Here is a 16,122-nt window from a genome sequence, read left to right as displayed (position 1 = left end):
CCTGTTAGGAACCGGGCTGCACAGCAGGAGGTGAGTGGTGAGCAAGTGAGCGAAGCTTCATCTGCCACTCCCCATCACTCGCATTACCACCTGAATCATCCCTCTCATTGCTTGCATTGCCGCCTGAACCATCCCCCTCCGTGGAAAAATTGTCTTCTACGAAACTGGTCCCTGGTGCCAAACAGGTTGGGAACTGCTGACATACAGTGTATAAAAACTTTCTCCCACTATACTTTCATTTCCACTTTCTCATATGTAATTATTTTTTATTGGACTGTAATTGCTTTACAATGTTGTGTTAGTTTCTGCTGTACATTGAAGTGAATCAGCAATATGTTTACATATATCCCCTCCCACTTGGACCCCCCCCCCGCCGCCGAATCTAGGTCATCACAGAGCACCGAACTGAGTTCCCTGTGCTATATAGCAGGTTCCCACTAGCTATTTATTTTACACATTTAGTAAAATACTGTATTTATGTCAAAACCTAATCTCCCAATTCATCCCACCCTCCCTTTCCCACCCTGTGTCCACGTGTTCGTACTCTATGCCTGCGTCTCTACTCTTGCCCTGGAGATAGGTTCATCTGTACCATTTTTCTAGTGACCCGGTCCGGGAGGATCCCACATGCCGCGGAGCGGCTGGGCCCGTGAGCCATGGCCGCTGAGCCTGCGCGTCCGGAGCCTGTGCTCCGCAACGGGAGAGACCACAACAGTGAGATGCCCGCGTACCGCAAAAAAAAAAAAGATCTTGCTGTGATTTATGTCATAGGGTGTTCTTCCTCTGTTTCCCACTAAGAGTTTTATAGTGTCCAATCTTACATTTAGGTCTTTAATCCATTTTGAGTTTATTTTTGTGTATGGTGTTAGGTAATGTTCTAATTTCATTCTTTTACATGTAGCTGTCCAGTTTTCCCAGCACCCCTTATTGAAGAGGGTGTCTTTTCTCCATTGTATATTCTTGCCTCCTTCGTCATAGATTAGGTTACCATAGGTGCGTGGGTTTATCTCTGGGCTTTCTATCTTGTACCATTGATCTATATTTCTGTTTTTGTGCCAGTACCATACTGTCTTGATTACTGTAGCTTTGTAGTATAATCTGAAGTTGGGTAGCCTGATTGCTCCAACTCCATTTTCTTTCACAAGATTCGCTTTGGCTATTCGGAGTCTTTTGTGTTTCCATACAAATTATAAAATTTTTTGTTCTAATTCTGTGAAAAATGCCACTGGTAATTTGATAGAGATTGCATTGAATCTGTTGATTGCTTTGGGTAGTACAGTCAGTTTCACAATATTGATTCTTCCAATCCAAGAACATGTGTATCTTTCCATATGTTTTTGTCATCTTTGATTTCTTTCATCAGTGTCTTATAATTTTCTGAGAACAGGTCTTTTGCCTCCTTAGGTAGGTTTATTCCTAGGTATTTTATTCTTTTTGTTGCAATCGTAAATAGGATTGTTTCCTTAATTTCTCTTTTTGATCTTTTGTTGTTAGTGTATAGGAATGCAAGAGATTTCTGTGCATTAACTTGGTATCCCTCAACTTCACTAAATTCATTGATTAGCTCCAGTAGTGACATCTTGAGGATTTTCTATGTATAGTATCGTATCATCTGCAAACAGTGACAGTTTTACTTCTTCTTTTCCAGTTTGGATTCCTTTTATTTCTTTTTCTTCTCTGATTACCATGGCTAGGACTTCCAAAACTGTTGAATAATAGTGGCGACAGTGGAAGTCCTTGTCTTGTTCCTGATCTTAGAGAAAATGCTTTCAGTTTTTCACCATTGAGAATGATGTTTGCTGTGGGTTTTTCGAATATGGCCTTTATTATGTTGAGCTAGGTTCCCTCTGTGCCCACTTTCTGGAGAGTTTTTATCATAAATGGGTGTTGATTTTGTCAAAAGCTTTTTCTGCATCTATTGAGATATATAGTTTTTTTTCCTTCAATTTGTTAATATGGTGTATCACATTGATTGATTTGCATTTATTGAAGAATCCTTGCATTCCTGGGATAAACCCCAGTTGATCATGGTGTTATGTTATGATCCTTTTAATACGTTGTTGGATTCAGTTTGCTAGTGTTTTGTTGAGCATTTTTATGTCTGTATTCATCAGTGATATTGCTGTGTAGTTTTCTTTTTTTGTGATATCTTTGTCTGGTTTTGGTGTCAGGGTGATGGTGGCCTCGTAGAACGAGTTTGAGAGTGTTCTGCCCTCTGCTATTTTTTGGAAGAGTTTGAGAAGGATAGGTGTTAGGTCTTCTCTAAATGTTTGATACAATTCACCTGTGAAGCCATCTGGTCCTGGACTTTTGTTTGTTGGAAGATTTTTAATTACAGTTTCAATTTCATTATTTGTGATTTGTCTGTTTATATTTTCTAATTCTTCCTGGTGCAGTCTTGGAAGGTTGTACCCTTCCAAGAATTTGTCCATTTCTTCCAGGTTGTCCATTTTATTGTCATATAGTTGCTTGTAATAGTCTCTTATAATCCTTTGTATTTCTGCAGTGTCAGTTGTAATTTCTCCTTTTTCATTTCTGATTGTATTGATTGAGACCTCTCCCTTTTTTTCTTGATGAGTCTGGCTAAAAGTTTATCAATTTTGTTTATCTTCTCAAAGAGTCAACTTTTAATTTTATGTACCTTTGCTATTGTTTTCTTCATTTCTATTTCATTTATTTCTGCTCTGATCTTTATGGTTTCTTTCCTTCTACTAACTTTGGGGTTTTTTTTGTTCTTCTTTCTGTAGTTGCTTTAGGTGTAAGGTTAGATTGTTTATTTGAGATTTTTCTTGTCTCTTGAGGTGAGATTGAATTGCTATAAACTTTCCTCTTAGAACTGCTTTTGCTGCATCCCATAGGTTTGGGGTCTTCATGTTTTTGTTGTCATTTGTTTCTAGGTATTATTTATTTCCTTTCGATTTCTTCAGTGATCTCTTGGTTATTTAGCAGCACACTGTTTAGCCTCCATGTGTTTGTGTTTTTTCTAGTTTTTTTCCTGTGATTGATTTCTAATCTCATAGCGTTGTGGTCAGAAAAGATGCTTGATACGATTTCAGTTTTCTTAAATTTTCCAAGGCTTGATCTGTGACCCAAGATGTGATCTATCTGGAGAATGTTCTGTGGGCACTTGAGAAGGAAGTGTATTCTGCTGCTTTTGGGTGGAATGTCCTGTAAATATCAATTAAATCTATCTGGACTGTTGTGTCATTTAAAGCTTGTGTTTCCTTATTTATTTTCTGTCTGGATGACTTGTCCATTGGTGTAAGTGGAGTGTTAAAGTCCCTCACTATTATTGTGTTATTGTCAATATCCCCTTTTATGGGAAAATGTAGATTTCCCTGTTAGCATTTGCCTTATGTATTGAGATGCTCCTATGTTGGGTGCATAAATATTAATAATTGTTATATTTTCTTCTTGGATCGATCATTATGTAGTGCCTTTCCTTATCTCTTTTAACAGTCTTTATTTTAAAGTCTATTTTATCTGATATGAATATTGCTACTCTAGCTTTCTTGTGATTTCCATTTACTTGGAATATCTTTTTACATCCCCTCACTTTTTGTCTTTATGTATCCCTAGGTCTGGAGTGGGTCTCTTGTAAGACAGCATGTATATGAGTCTTGTTTTTGTATCCTTTCAGCCAGTCTGTGTCTTTTGGTTGGACATTTAATCCATTTACATTCAAGGTAATTATCGATATGTATGTTCCTATCACCATTTTCTTAATTGTTTTGGGTTTGTTTTTCTGGGTCTTTTTCCTCTCTTGTGTTTCTCTCCTAGAGAAGTTCCTTTAGCATTTGTTGTAAAGCTGGTTTGGGAGTGCTGAATTCTCTTAGCTTTTGCTTGTTTGTGAAGGTTTTGATTTCTCTGTTGAATCTGAATGAGATCCTTGCTGGGTAGAGTAATCTTGGTTGTAGGCGTTTCCCTTTCATCACTTTAAATATGTCCTGCCAGTTCCTTCTGGCCTGCAGAGTTTCTGCTGAAAAATCAGCTGATAACCTTATGGGGATTCCCTTGTATGTTATTTGTTGCTTTTCCCTTGCTGCTTTTGATATTTTTTTATTTCTGTTTAAATTTTGTTCGTTTGTAAATTATGTGTCTTGGTGTGTTTCTCGTTGGGTTTATCCCGTAGGGACTCTCTGCACTTCCTGGACTTGGTTGGCTGTTTCCTTTCCCATGTTAGGGAAGTTTTCAACCATAATCTCTTCATATATTTTCTCAGACCCTTTTTCTTTTTCTTCTTTTTCTTCTGGGACCCCTGTGATTCGAATGTTGGTGCGTTTAATGTTGTCCCAGAGATCTCTGAAACTGTCCTCTATTCTTTTCATTCTTTTTTCTTTATTTTGCTCCTTGGCAGTTATTTCCATCATTCTGTCTTCCAGCTCACTTATTCGTTCTTCAGCCTCAGTTTTTCTGCTATTGATTTCTTGTAGTGTATTATTCATTTTAGTTATTGTGTTGTTCATCACTCTTTGTTCTTTAGTTCGTATAGGTCTTTGTTAAACATTTCTTGTATTTTCTCCGTCCTTGCCTCCATTCTGTTTCTGAGATTTTGGATCATTTTTACTAACATTACTCTGAATTCTTTTTCAGGTAGGTTGCCTATTTCCTTTAATTTATTTGGTCCTGTAGGTTTTTACCTGGCCCCTTCTTCTGTAACATATTCTTTTGTTCTCTGTTTTTTTTTGATGAGTGGGCCTGTGTTCCTGTCTTACTGATTGTTTGACCTGAGGCATCCAGCACTGGAATTTTTAGGCTGTTGGGTAGAGCTGGGTCTTTGTGCCGAGATGAGGATCTCCGGGAGACCTCACTCTGATGAATATTCCCTGAGGTCTGAGGTTCTCTTTTAGTCCAGCAGTTTGGACTTGGCACTCCTACCACAGGGACTGAGGCCTCACCTCTTACCTGGGGACCAAGATCCCGCCAGCCACATCGTGACAAATGAAAAAAAAAAAGCAGTGCAATAACAAATAATAAAAAATAAAATATTAGAGAAATAGAAAATATATTAGAAAAAATAAAAATATAAGCGAAACAAAAACAACAGGGTTAAACAGAACCACAACAGCAAAAAGAAAAGAGGGGGGAACAAACCAAAAGGAGCAGAAAAATAACAAAGAATAAAAGATAAAATAAAATTAGAAAAATAAAAAAATTATTAGAAAAAATGAAAGTATAAGTGAAACAACAACAACAAGGTAAAACAGAACCACAACCACAAAAAGAAAAAGAAAAAGAAATGGAAAAAGAAAAAAATGCCTGTAAAGCCCTTGGCTGTGGTAGATGGAGTCTAGGTGGGGCAGGGTCTAGCCTCAGATAAGGCCCTGGGTGGGGGTGCGGAGACAGGACTTAGGCCCAGTGTGGCTGGACGGGGCCTCAAGAGGGCAGAGGATCAAGTTTGGGACCTTAGTAGGCTCCTGGGGGCTCGAGTGGGTGGGGGAAATGCTTGCCTATTCTCTTCCAGTCGTCTAATCCCCTGAGGGTCTCTCCCTGTCCCCACTGATCCCCTCATTGTGAGTGGGCCCCTCCTGAGCGTGGGAACCCGTCCCCTCCTGCAGCCACCCCTCAGGGGTGCCAGTCCCATCCCACCTCCAGTTCTCCTCTCCCCTTGTCCTACTCAGTTGCTTGGGGGTTCTTCCTGTCCCCTTAGGTGTCCATGGTCCCCCACCAGTGCCTGGTAGGTGCCCTAGTTGTGGGGAGACGCAAACTCTGTGTCCTCTTACTCTGCCATATTGACTCCGCCCTGGTAATTTTTGTTATACACTTTTGTATGTATAGTGAACCATAGAGTATTTTTTTATTATTTTTTCTCTTAAATCATCAGTTATTTTTTTAATTACGAATTTTTTTTTTTTTTTTTTGCGGTACACGGGCCTCTCACTGTTGTGGCCTCTCCTGTTGCGGAGTACAGGCTCCAGACACGCAGGCTCAGCGGCCATGGCTCACGGGCCCAGCCGCTCCGCAGAATGTGGGATCTTCCCGGACCAGGGCACAAACCCGTGTCCCCTGCATCGGCAGGCAGACTCTCAACCACTACGCCACCAGGGAAGCCCAATTACGAATTTTTAATTGAGACTCTATAAAGCAGTTTAAGGATCACTGTAAAATTGGAGGGAGGGTACACAGATTTTCCATATATGCCCTTCCCCAGCCACCTCATTATCAACATCCCCCACCAGAATGATACATTTCTTACGACTGATGAACCTACATTGAGAGGTCATAATCACCCAATGTCCATAGTTTACATTACCATTCACTCTGGGTGCTGTATATTGAATGGGTTTGGGCAAATGTATAATAACATGTATCTACCATTATATCGTACAGAGTATTTTCACTGCCCAAAAAATCCTTTGTGTTCTGCCTATTCATCCCTTCCCTCTCTCCCTGCAAACCACTGTCAATCGCTGATCTTATTACTCTCTCCATAGTTTTGCCTTTTCCAGAATGGCGTATATAGTTGGAATCATACAGTATGTAGCCCTTCAGACTACAGCCCTTCAGTATGTAGTAATATTTAAGATTCCTCCTTGTCTTTTTATGGCTTAATAGCTCATTTCCTTTTAGTGCTAAGTACTATTCCATTGTCTGGATGTACCACAGTTTATTTATCCATTCACCTACTGAAGGACACAGTGATTGCTTCCAAGTTTTGGCAGTTATGAATAGAACTGCCTCTCATCATTTGTGTGCAGGTTTTGTGTGGGCATATGTTTTCACCTCCTATGGGTAAATACTAAGGAGCATGACTGCTTGATCATATGGTAAGAGTAGGTTTAGTTTTGTAAGAGACTGCCAGACTTTCTTTCGAAGTGTCTGTACTACTTTGCATTCCACTGGCAATGAATGAATTCCTTTTGTTCCAGATCTCCACATTCTTGTCAGCATTTGCTGTTGTCATTTTTCCTGATTTTAGCCATTCTAATAAGTGTGTGGTAGTATCTCGTTTAACATGCATTAGTCTAATGACATACGATGTTGAGCATCTTTTCATATGCTTATTTGCTACATTTTAAAATAATTAATTAATTATTTAATATTTTGGACTGCATTGGGTCTTCGTTGCTGTGCACAGGCTTTCTCTAGTTACAGTGAGCAGGCGCTACTCTTTGTTGCGGTGAGAAGGCTTCTTATTGCGGTGGCTTCTCTTGTTGTGGAGCACGGGCTCTAGGCACGCGGGCTCAGTAGTTGTGGCTCGTGGGTTCTAGAGCACAGGCTCAGTAGTTGTGGCACACAGGCTTAGTTGCTCCGTGGCATGTGGGATCTTCCCAGACCAGGGCTCAAACCTGTGTCCCCTGCATTGGCAGGCAGATTCTTAACCACTGCACCACCAGGGAAGCCCCTATTTGCTACATTTTTGTCTTCTTTGGTGAGGTGTCTAAGGTCTTTGGCCCATTTTTAAATTGGGTTGTTTGTTTTCTTCTTGTTGAGTTTTAAGAGTGCTTTTTTGTATATTTTGGTTAATTCCTTTATCAGATGTGTCTTTTGCAAGTATTCTTTTCCCAGGCTGAGGTTTGCCTTCTCATTCTCTTGACCTTGTCTTTCACAGAGCAGAAGTTTTTAATTTTAATGAAATCTAGATTATTAATTATTTCTTTCACAGATGGTGCCTGTGGTGTTATATCTAAAAAGTCAGCACCATACCCAAGGTCATCTAGGTTTTTGCCTTTGTTCTTTTCTAGGAGTTTCATACTTTAGTGTTTTACATTTAGGTCTGGGTTCACTTTGAGTTTATTTATGTGTAGGTTGTGAGATGTGGATCTAGGTTCATTCTTTTTGCATGTGGATGTCCAGTGGTTCCAGTGCCATTTGTTGAAGAGGCTGTCTTTGCTCCAGTGTTTTGCCTTTGCTCTTTTATCAAAGTTCAATTAACTATATTTATGTTGACTTATTTCTGGACTCTCTATTCTGTTCCATCAGTGTATTTGTCAGTTCTTTTGCCTGTCATACTGTCTTGATTATAATAAGTGTTGAAGTTGGATGGCATAGTCCTCCAATTTTGTTCTTCTCCTTCAGTATTGTGTTGGCTATTTTGGATCTTTTACCTTTTCATATACAGTTTAGAATTAGTTTGTCAGTATTCACAAAATTACTTACTGGGATCTTGATTGAGATTGAATTTAATCTATAGATGAAGTTGGGAAGAACTGACATCTTAATGATACTGAGTCTTCCTGTCCATGAACATGGAATGTTTCTGCATTTATTTTGTTTTTCTTTGATTTTGTTCATCAGAATTTTGTAGTTTCCCTCCTATAGATCTTGTACATATTTTGTCAGATTTAGACCTAGGTATTTCATTTTCGGGGGTGCTAATGTAATTGGTATTGTGTTTTTAGTTCCAAAATCCACTTGTTCATTGTTAGTATATAGGAAAGTAATTGACCTTTATAAATGAACCTTGTATCCTCGAACCTTGATATAATCACTTACTAGTTTCAGGAGGTTTTTTATTGATACTTCCAAATTTTCTACATAGACGATTGGCAAACAGACAGTTTTATATCTTCCTTCTCAATTTTTTTTTTAAAATAAAAAAATTTATTTATTTATTTTTGGCTCGTTGGGTCTTTGTTGCCGCGTGCGGGCTTTCTCTAGTCATGGTGAGCGGGGGCTGCTCTTTGTTGCAGTGCGTGGGCTTCTCCCTGTGGTGGCTTCTCTTGTTGCACAGGCTCTAGGCACATGGGCTTCAGTAGTTGTGGCACATGGGCTTCAGTAGTTGTGGCACATGGGCTCAGTAGTTGTGGCTCGTGGGCTATAGAGCACAGGCTCAGTAGTTGTGGAGCATTGGCTTAGTTGCTCTGCAGCATGTGGGATCTTCCTGGACCAGGGCTCGAACCCATGTCCCATGCATTGGCAGGAGGATTCTTATCCACTGAGCCACTAGGGAAGCCCTCTCAATTTGTATACCTATATTTTCTTTTCTTGTCTTATAACATAAGGAAAGACATACAGTTGAAAAGAAATGGTGAGAGGGAATGTTATTGCCTTGTACCTGATCTCAGAAATCTTTTAAGTTTCTCACTATTAAGTATGATGTTAGCTTTAGGGTTTTTTTTGTAGATGTTCTTTCTCAACTTGAGGAAGTGCTCCTCTCTTCCTAGTATACTGAGAGTTTTTATCATGTATGTGTGGATTTTGTCAAATCCTTTTTTGCAGCTATTGATATGATCATGTGATTTTTCTTTCATAGCCCACCAGTGTGTGATGGATTATATTAATTGATTTTCAAATGTTGAACCAACCTGCATAGCTGGGATAAATCACACTTGGTCATGGTTTATAATTCTTTTTACACACTGTTGGATTAATTTTGTTAATATTATCTTGCTATTATTTGGTTGAGGATTTTTGCATTTGTGTCCATGAGAGATATTGGTGTGTAGCTTTCTTTTAATGTCTTTGCCTGGTTTTGGTATTAGGATAATGCTGGCCTAATAGAATGAGTTGGCAGCATTCCCTCTGCATCTATCTTCTGAAAAAGATTGTAGAGAACTGGTATAGTTTCTTCCTTAAATGTTTGGTAGAATTCACAAGTGAACCTGTCTGGATGTGGTGCTTTCTTTTTGGAAGGTTACTAATTATTGATTTAATTGTTTAATACATCTAGGCCTATTCATATTGTCCATTTCTTCTTGTGTCAGATTTGGCAAATTGTATCTTTCAAGGAATTGGTCTATTTCATTAGATTATCAAATTTGTGGGCATAGAGTTGTTCATAGTATATTTTTTTAATTATCCTTAGCATCCATAGGCTCTGTAGTGATGTTGCCCTTTCATTTCTGATATTAGTAATTTTTGTCTTCTCTCTTTTTTTCTTAGTGAGCCTGGCTAGAGACTTACTGATTTTATTGATTTTTTTTCAAAGAAGCAGGTTTTTGGTTTCATTGATTTTTCTCCATTGAGTTTCTGGTTTCAATTTCACTGATTTAAGCTCTAATTATTATTATTTCTTTTCTTCTGCTTAATTTGGATTTAGTTTGCTCTTTTTCTAGTTTTCTAAGGTAGCAGCTTAGATTATTGACTTTAGATCTTTCTTCTTTTCCAATATATGCTTTCAGTGCTATAAATTCTTCTCACAACACTACTTTCACTGCCTACCATGTATTTTGATAAGGTGTGTTTTTACTTTCATTAAGCTCAAACTATTTTTAAATTTCTCTTGGGATTTTTTCATTGATCCATGTGTTATTTAGCCATGTGTTGTTTAATCCTCACATATTTTGGGATATTCTAGTTATCTTTCTGTTACTGATTTCTAATTTAATTCGATTGTGGTCTGAGTGCAGACATTGTTATGATTTTTATTTTTTTTAACTTGTTAAAGTATGTTTTATCTCCAGAATGTGGTCTGTCTTGGTAAATGGTCCACGTGAAGTTGGGAAGAATGTGTATTCTACCACTGTTGTATGAAGTAGTCTATAGACTATGAAGTAGTCTATAGACTACTTCAGTTATGTCAGTTATATCCAGTTGATTGGTGATATTGTTGAGTTCAGCTATGTCCTTAGTGATTTTCTGCTTGCTAGGTTTGTCCATTTCTGATAGCAACTCCACCTATGATAGTGGATTTATCTATTTCTCTTGCAGTTCTATTAATTTTTGCTCCATATAGTTTGACACACTGTTGTTAGGCACATACATGTTAAGGATTGGTATTTTTTTCTTGGAGAATTGGCCCCTTTATCATTATGTAATGCCCTTTTTTTTTTTTTATCTCTCATAACTTTCCTTTCTTTGAGGTCTTCTGTGTCTGGAATTAATATAGGTACTCTGCTTTCTTCTGATTAGTGTTAGCATGGTATATTTTTCTCCCTTCATTTACTTTTAATATATAAGTTTTTTCATCTCTAAAGTGGGTTTCTTTTAGACATCAAATATTTGGGTCTTGTTTTATGATCTTCTCTGACAATTTGTCTTTTAATTGGTGTATTTAGACCATTGATGTTCAAAGTGATTATTTATAAGGTTGGATTAATATTTACCATATTTATGACTGTTTTCTATTTTTTGCTTTTGTTCTGTGTTCCTCTTTTTGTTTCCCACTATTTTTATGCATTTTGTAGTTTATTGTCAAGGACCAACAAACAAAATCTGGAAATGCTCTATACAAGTGCTGAGGAGCTACAAAAGAGGGGTGGGGTGGAGGAGACACAATAATACACAACAGTCTTTTGAGGAGCTCCAGCTCTTCATTCTAACACTTGAACCAAGGAGAGACAGCCATCCTTTGTCACAAAGGCTGCAGAAGAATGGAAACCTCATTCAGTTTATCAGTTCTTAGGGCAGATACAGCAAGAGCCTATTTAAAGCTGAGGCAAAGGCCACTCGTGGTCTGCTGGGAGCCCCCATGCAAAGCAGAATGGATGCTGAAGGTGGTCCATGGCTGCCGGTGGTGGCTGGTCCCAGCTCCGTAGGTCCTGGGCTTCTCTTGATTCTAACTGACAAGCTTGTCAGTCAAATATAGTTGGCCAATGTGGACCTGTCTATGGATTATCCCAGGGTCTCTTTTGGCTTTATTCATTAGGGCTTGAATTTTTACAGGATCCTTTACATTCTTATTTTCTCTGAAGACATCTCTTATCCTCCTGATGGTGTAAGTTCTGTAGTTGTCGGCACTGAAGTGCTTGCTCTCCCTCAGCATTGCCTGGTACATATCCAGCACTCGTGCGTGGCTGGAGGCTGCAATCTCGGAACGAAAAAAACCCAGATGGTCTTCTTTGCAGAGGTCCCAAGTTCAATGCAACCTGCAGAACTTCTGCCACCGCAGGGAGCACCACTGGGACGCACGCGTGGGGCTTGGCCCAGGTAGTGGCCCAGGGTCTGGCCCAGGTGGGCTCTGGCCCTGTGCAGTGGCACAGACACTAAGTAAGTATTTTATTTGATTCCATTTTCTCTCCTTTCTAGCATAACCATCATATTCCTTCCCTCCCTCCCTCCCTTCCCCTTTTTTACTGGTTGCCCTAGGTTTTGCAATATGTATTTATGGCAAATCCAAATGTGCTTTCCCATAACACTATATCACTTCATGGGTAGTGTGAGTACCTTATAATAACAGTGTAATCTTAATTCCTCACTCCATCCCTTGTATGATTGCTGTCATTTATTTCACGCATATACAGTTGACTCTTGAACGGTGCGGGGGTTAGGGGCACCACCCCCCCAGCAGTCAAAAATCTGTGTATAATTTTTGACTCCCCCAAAACTTAAGTACTAGTAGCCTACTGTTGACCAGAAGCCTTACCAATAGATAACATAAAGTCAATTAATGCATATTTTGCATGTTATATGTATTCTTACAATAAAGTAAGCTAGAGAGAGGAAAATGTTATTAAGAAAATCATAAGGAAGAGAAAATATATCTACAGTACTGTATCAATACTGTAAGTTTACATCATCTATAAGATGATGAAGCATCTGTCAATACCTACAACAATATTATCTTATATGTAAATGTTATATGCATTTCTAACACTGGACATCAAAAATGAAAAGATGATGTGAAAAAGAAATGTATATTTATTTAGAGGTATAAAAATTCATACGTTGATAATGAAAAAGCAGCAGTATGTTTACTTTATGGTAACTTAGTGTAATTGATACAGTTGCTTCACAGTAGCCTGACCTATACATGAATGATTGAATCATTTAAAATTGTAAGGCATAAAGTATTACAGTCATATTCATAATATGGTATTGGAAACATTGTTACATTTTTTTAAAAAACACTTACCTGTGATGATATGCTGATGTGCAGTTTCTCCAGTTATGAAACAGAGAGGAATATTATATGGTAATGTAATTCTTTGAAAGTTATAAAATAGTAAGAAAACTAACACATTAATTTTATATTAAATATCACTCACCTTATGCCTATGTAAGGATAGACTAGCATCTATGTATATTTCATGCATTTATGACATACCTTTTTCCTATTTATTTATTTATTTGTATTTCTAAGCTCCATGGTTCATCTGTGAGTTTTTTCAAATTCTTGCAAATCTTCAAAAAAATTTCCAATATATTTACCAAAAAAACTTATGTAAGTGGAACTGTGCAGTTCAAACCTGTTTTAAGGGTCAACTGTATACTATTATTTATTGATATTATTGGTATTATTATTTTGAACAAACTGTTATATGTTAGGTCAAATAAGAAAAATGAAAGTTTTAAATTCATATTTACTATTCCTTTTTCCATGCTCTTTCTTACTTTATGTATATAAAGAATTTTTCCTCTCTTTGAAGAACTTATTTTAATATTTCTTGAAAGTTACTGGCAACAAATTCCCTCAATTTTTGTTTGAGAAAGTCTTTATTTCTCCTTCACTTTTGAAGGATAATTTCTCAGGGTACAGAATTTTAGGTTGGTGTTTTCTTTCTGTCAATGCTTTAAATATTTCACTCCACTCTCTTCTTGCTTGCATGCTTTCGAGGAGAAGTTGGATGTAATTCTTACCTTTGTTCCTCTGTGGGTAACTGGTTTCTTTCAGGATTTTTTTTTTTATCTTTGATTTTCTGTAGTTTGAAGATGATATGTTTACATGTAATTTTTTGGACACTTATCTTGTTTGGTGTTCTCTGAGCTTCCTGAATCTGTGGTTTGGTGCCTGACATCAGTTTGGGGAAAATCTTGGTCATTATTACTTCAAATATGTCTTCTGTTCCTTTCTTTTTTTTCCTTCTAGTATTCCCTTTATGCATATCTTAACTTTTGTAGTTGTCCCACAGTCCTTGGATATTCTGTTCTGTTTTTTTCAGATTTTTCTTAGGTTTTTTGTTTTCAAGCATTCTATTGATATATCTAGCTCAGAGAGTCCTTTGTCAGCCATGTCCAGTCTACTAAGAAGCCCATCAAAAGCATTTTTCATTTCTGCTACAGTGTTTTATTCCTAGCATTAAAAAAATTCTTCCTTAGGACTTCTGTCTCTCAGCTTACATTGCTTGTCTGCTCTTACGTGCTATATGCTTTATCCAGTAGAGCCTTTAGCATATTAATCATAGTTGTTTTAAATTCCTGATATGATAATTCTAACATCCCTGACATATCTGGCTTTGATGCTTGCTCAGTCTCTTCAGGTTGTGTTTTTTGCCTTTTGGTATGCCTTATAATTTTTTTCTTGTTAGCTGGACATGACATACTGGGTAAAAGAAGTTGCTATAAACAGACCTTTAGTAATTTGGTGGTGAGATATGGCAGGGAGGGCAAGTGTTCTATATCCCATGATTGGGTCTTAGTCTTTTAGTGAGCCTGTGCCTCTGGACTGGGAACTTCACAGAAGTTTCTCAGGTTTTTCACCCCCTTAGGTGGGACAGGATGGCTTGAGTGGACTGGAGTTGTTTTTTTCTCTTCTCCGATATAGAAGGGACTGCTAGACTGCTAGAGTTGGGTATTAGATTAGACTCCGATAATACCCCAGCTGGTTAGGCTCTGGTTAACTAGTTTCCCCTGAGGGCAGGCTTTGTTAAGAAGAACAAAGTGCCCTGGTATTTCAAAATGGTTCCTTTTCAACTCCCCTTACTAGGAGCACAAGGGTATATTTCTCTGATATGTATTGTAGGAACCTGGTCTGGCTCCTGGACGTAAATGTCACAATATTTAGGAGCCCTCCATGACTGGGCACCCCTGGAATTTTTAACTCAGAGAGTTATGCATACTGAGCCTCTAGCAGTTCATCACTTACATTTCAGGTTTTGTTAGCCCAGCACTTGTTCCTGCACTGGTTTCCACTGGTGTCTCTGCTCCTGTGTGCTGTTACTCCCTGTATTCACCTGTCTGTCTCTCCAATCTTAAAGGCAATGGTTTGTCCTCCCCTCTCTTACAAACCCAGGAAAAGTTGTTGATTTTTCAGTCTTTTCAGCTTTTTACTTGTTAGGATGGAGTGGTGACTTCCTAGCTATTTATATTCAAAAATGGAAACCGGAAGTCTACCTTCGTTATTTTACATAAATTTACAAATCAGGAAAATTATTTCTTCCCTCATCTTCCTATTTGTTACTTCTGGTGCCCTTCATTCCTTTATGTAGGTTCGTTTCTATTTTGTATAATTTTTCTTTTAGCTTGAAAAGCTTTAACATTTGTAGTGCAGACCTGCTCCTAACAGATTTTTCTCAGCTTTTCTTTCCCTTCATTTAAAAAAAAAATATGATACAGTGTATGTAAGAAAATTTACCGTTTTAACCATTTTTTGTGTTCGGTTCAGTGGCATTAAGTCTGTTCACATTGCTATGCAACCAGAATGTTTTCATCTTCCCAAACTGAAACTCTGTAACTATTTTTTTTGAATTTTATTTTGTTTTATATAGCAGGTTCTTATTAGTCATCAATTTTTTACACATCAGTGTATACATGTCAATCCCAATCGCCCAATTCATCACACCCCCACCCCCACCCCCACCCCCCTGCTGCTTTCCCCCCTTGGTGTCCATACATTTGTTCTCTACATCTGTGTCTCAATTTCTGCCCTGCAAACCGGTTCATCTGTACCATTTTTCTAGGTTCCACATATATGCGTTAATATACGATATTTGTTTTTCTCTTTCTGACTTACTTCACTCTGTATGGCAGTCTAGGTCCATCCATGTCTCAACAAATGACCCAATTATGTTCCTTTTTATGACTGAGTAATATTCCATTGTATATATGTACCACATCTTCTTTATCCAGTCATCTGTTGATGGGCATTTAGGTTGCTTCCATGACCTGGCTATTGTAAATAGTGCTGCAGTGAACATTGGGGTGCATGTGTCTTTTTGAATTATGGTTTTCTCTGGGTATATGCCTAGTAGTGGGATTGCTGGATCATATGGTAATTCTACTTTTAGTTTTTTAAGGAACCTCCATACTGTTCTCCATAGTGGCTGTATCAGTTTATATTCCCACCAACAGTGCAAGAGGGTTCCCTTTTCTCCACACCCTCTCCAGCATTTGTTGTTTGTAGATTTTCTGATGACGCCCATTCTAACTGGTGTGAGGTGATACCTCATTGTAGTTTTGGTTTGCATTTCTCTAATAGTGATGTTGAGCAGCTTTTCATGTGCTTCTTGGCCATCAGTATGTCTTCTTTGTAGAAATGTCTATTTAGGTGTTCTCCCCATTTTTGGATTGGGTTGTTTGTTT

General features: G+C 38.0%; 1 protein-coding gene and 1 pseudogene across 1 annotated transcript in view; one reads left to right on the top strand and one right to left on the bottom strand.

Moving 5' to 3' along the window:
- The window catches only part of BRIP1 (BRCA1 interacting DNA helicase 1), a 195,935-nt gene that overhangs the window by 33,174 nt on the left and 146,639 nt on the right, over positions 1–16,122 (top strand).
- Positions 11,441–11,659, bottom strand: LOC132414876 (LYR motif-containing protein 4 pseudogene; annotated as a pseudogene).

Source organism: Delphinus delphis, chromosome 19, assembly GCF_949987515.2.
Source record: "Delphinus delphis chromosome 19, mDelDel1.2, whole genome shotgun sequence".
Taxonomy (NCBI): domain Eukaryota; kingdom Metazoa; phylum Chordata; class Mammalia; order Artiodactyla; family Delphinidae; genus Delphinus; species Delphinus delphis.
The sequence above is the reverse complement of the archived record's forward strand: the minus strand, read 5'-3'. Positions and strand labels throughout refer to the sequence as shown.